The sequence below is a fragment of the Diceros bicornis genome, chromosome 13, assembly GCF_020826845.1.
Source record: "Diceros bicornis minor isolate mBicDic1 chromosome 13, mDicBic1.mat.cur, whole genome shotgun sequence".
NCBI lineage: Eukaryota > Metazoa > Chordata > Mammalia > Perissodactyla > Rhinocerotidae > Diceros > Diceros bicornis.
The window spans coordinates 31,228,901-31,233,006 of record NC_080752.1 but is presented as its reverse complement, the minus strand read 5'-3'; the positions used below and the strand labels follow the sequence as shown (position 1 = coordinate 31,233,006).

The 4,106-nt window shown below is 46.9% G+C and overlaps 1 pseudogene; it reads right to left on the bottom strand.

Moving 5' to 3' along the window:
* Positions 1–1,299: 1,299 nt before the first annotated feature.
* LOC131412334 (mitochondrial fission 1 protein-like) lies at positions 1,300–4,106 on the bottom strand (annotated as a pseudogene).

Below are 4,106 nucleotides of genomic sequence, written 5' to 3'. Positions count from 1 at the left end.
CCACCATGAGCTCAATCTGTGTGTCCTTGTGAAGCGCTTGGCAGTGTCTGCAGGTGTTTGAATTTCTCTGGAGTGCGGCTACCAGATCTTGGAGTATTTGTGTACCTATTCCACTCACACGGCCGGTTTCTCCAGGACGGCTACACCAGCCACACTCCTGCTCACCAGCAGGGTCAGAAGGTTCCCATTTCTTCACACACTCCCCCCCAAACTCACGTTAGCCAACATTCTGATTTTGGCCAATTTGATGGGTGTGAAGTGGAACCCACTGTTGTCTCATTTGCATTTCTGTGAATATTCGTGGGTTTGAGCACCTCTCCATTGCTGGTTAGTCATTTGGGTTTCCCCTTCTGTGAACTGCCTATTCATATCCTTTGACCATGTTTCTATTATTTCCTGTCTTTTTCTTGTAGCTTTGCAATAATTCCTTGTATATTCTAGATATTAATCCCTTGTCACTTTGAGACATCACAAACACTTCCCCCATTCTGTCATCTGTCTGGTATCCTTGTTTATGGTGTCCTTCATGGTTTAAAAAAACAATCCTTAATTTAAATGTAATCAAATCCATCAACTTTTTTGCTATTTGGATCTTAGTCAAGAGGTCCTTCTCTACCTGTAGGATATAAAGATATTTTCCTATTTTTTTTTCATTAGCTTGATGATTTTACATGGCACATCTAGGTCTTTAATACAACCAGATTACATATATTGTGTGAGATCTGGAAACCCAACTCCATTTTTCCCCATAGAATGAGCCAGTCTTTCCTACAGCATTGGCCCAACAGTCCACTCTGTCATCATTGGTCATAATTTCATGGGTCTATGGCTGAATGATCCATTCTGTTCCGTTGGTCTTTCTTGCTCCTAGGCCAGTTCCACATGGCTGTTATTAGTACAGCTTTGAGGACTGTAGTGTGTCTGCTAGAGTGAATTGCCCTTGCTCTTCTTTTTCAATTATATATGGTTGTTTTTTTTTTTTGAGGGAGATTAGCCCTGAGCTAACATCTGTTGCCAATCCTCCTCTTTTTGCTGAGGAAGATTGGCCCTGGGCTAACATCCATGCCCATCTTCCTCTACTTTATATGAGGGACACTGCCACAGCGTGGCTTGATAAGCGGTGCGCAGGTCCAAGCCCGGGATCCGAACCTGCGAACCCTGGGGCTGCTGAAGTGGAGCACGCAATCTTAACCATTATGCCACTGGGCCGGCCCCTCTAGATGGTTTTTTATTCTTCCATACACATTTCAGAATACCCTTGTTAAGTTCCTCAAATTCCAGCTGATTTTGAGATTGCGCTTAATTGATAGGTGAATCTGGGGGAGAACAGACGTCATTGCAGCATTAATTTTTCCCATCCATGAACATGGTCTACCCTTCATTTGTTCAGAGCTGCTTCTCTGTCTTTTTAATAGTTTTAATTTTTCTCTGGACATTTGCGTGTGGCAGGGGTGAAAGGTGTCAGCGCCCCTCCCTAACTCACCACTTCTACACTCCAGGTGAGCTGAATGGCAAGACCTAATAGTCCTACTTTATAGATGATTTTAAGCAGCTCATTCAAGTCCACACAGCCAGCAGAGTGTGGACACATAATACAGAACAAATCTCCCTGCAGCAAATATTAAAATCTGAAAAGTCTGTTTCATAAAGGATTTGCCAAACCCCAAGGGAGTGGCCTCTTATGTTAAGTTGTACCACTCATCATCAAGAGGTTCCACTTCACAGATGGAGAACTTGGGGTTCTCTGTGTGCCCTGAACACAAAGCTCTCTCCAGGGCCGGCCCTGAAGGAGAGGTGGAATTATCAGGTCCATCTCACTCCATGGCCAGTAGCCAACACTACTCAGAGTCAGTGGCCTCAGCTCTTCAGACAAGCCCAGTTGAGAGGCAAAGGCCATACCTGTCACATCTTCTGTGTGGCTTTTCCTAGGGAAAGCAGCTTTCCTGAACCTGTCCTCACCTCACCTTCCCCAAAGACTTCCTACAAGGACCTCCCCAGGGGGCTCCCACCTGGACCCCCAGGCGGTTTGGACATAAACAATCTCACACTAAAATGTGATGCCTGGGGGCCGGCCCGGCGGCGTAGTGGTTAAGTGTGCCTGCTCCGCCGCTGCAGTGGCCCTGGAGTTCGCAGGTTCGGATCCCAGGCACGCACCAATGCACCGCTGATCAAGCCATGCTGTGGCGGTGTCCCATATAAAGTGGAGGAAGATGAGCACAGTTGTTAGCCCAAGGCCAATCTTCCTCAGCAAAAAGAGGAGGATTGGTGACAGATGTTAGCTCAGGGCTAATCTTCTTCACAAAAAAAAAAAAAGAATGTGATGCCTTCCTGCTCCTGATGCTAAGGCATCCTTCATGGCTTTGTTCCAACCCCACCTCCTTCTTGAAGCCCTCCAGGATCTCTCCAGCCCACAAGGTCTCTCACCCTCTCTACAGGAGGTCTAACATTGGAGAAAAAGCACTGGATTGAGCTAAACCAGCTTCTCAAAGATATTCTTGGCCATAAGACTCTGTTCTAATGGAATCTTAGATGGAGAGATAACTTAGTTTTCTCAGGTTTCCTGGGTCTGGATCCTAACTCTGCCATTCATTGGCTGTGTGACCTTGGACAAGTCACTACACCTCTCTGAGCCTCAGTTTCTTGATCTGTAGAATGGCAATAACAACTGTTCCCACCTCCCAGGGTTGTTGTGAGGAGTAAATGCGATGATACATGAAAAGCACCCGGCACATAGTATGTACTCAATCCTGATGACTATTAGGATGCAAACCCAGTTCGTAGAACAGATCCAAGGGTTGCGGCTCCAGCTGAAGGAGGCAGGGAGAGTCCTACTCCCCAGTAACTTGGCTCACTCCTGAGTTACATCCTCAGAACCCTAAAATCCCATGGTCTGGATAAGTGATCAAAACTCTGTAGAATAATGCACGTAATTAGAAGTCTGAACTAGGCACAGGTGATTCCCTCCTGAAGCACAGACGCTGAGAAGGAGCAGGTCTGTCAGGTAAGATAACAGACCAAGAACTAAAAGCAGGAGTCCCCTAGAAGTTCCATTCAGCATCACCAGAAGCAAACCCCTCAGCGGGGGATCCACCGAGGTGAGGTTCCTGCTGACCGTCGCAGTCACAGATTTCTACCAGCACTTGTACTTGTAGGATGGAAACAATTTTCACAGCACAAGAAGAGTTGTGAACAAATGCCCATAACAATTATAACCATAAATCAGGAGATTTTATTTTGTTAATAAACCATGGAAGATAATTTTAAAAAATTGTTTAGAAGAAAGGAAAGAAACCAAAACGTTTGGAGAGGTTTTAGTGGGTGATGGGATCATGCATAATTTTTTTTCTATACTTTTTTTCTGATTTTATTAGTTTTTTTCTTCAAAAATTACAGTTACCGCTTCATTTATAAAGTTTTTAATTTTAACTTTTTTCCCCCAAGCCAAGGCCCAACTTTATTTACACTCATCCCAAAGCACATGATTTGGGGCTAAAGGACAGGCCTCAGGGGAGAGGAGGTTGAAGGCTATAGAGGATAGTGACGGGTGCAGGAGAAGAAAGGGACAGCGAGAATGGATGGACCGCTCTTCGAGTGTCCTCCGCGGGCTCCCACGTATCCCTGGGCAGAGGCGGAGGTGCAGTCCCGTTTGGGATTTGGACTTGGACACAGCAAACCGGATGAGTCCAGCCAGTCCCACTATGCCCAGGGCCATGCCTCCAACGGTGGCCACACCCACTAGTCCATCTTTCTTCATGGCCTTGTCAATGAGCCCTTCCAGTTCCTTGGCCTGGTTGTTCTGGGGCTCTGTGTGCAGCAGCCCTCGCACAGGCTTTAGGGCCTTTTGACATTGCTTGAGCCGGTAGTCCCCCACAGCCAGGTAGAGACATAATCCCGCTCCTCCTCTTTGCTCCCTTTGGGCGCAGCCCCTCCAGCAGCGCAATGCCTTCCCGGATGTCATTGTTGTACTTGCTTCGCACCAGGCACCAGGCATACTCAGACTGCGTGCTCTTGGACACGGAGCCTGCTGCCTTCTCAGACTGAAATTTCTTTTCGAACTTCAGCAAGTCGTCCACAGACACCAGCTCGTTCAGCACAGCCTCCATGGC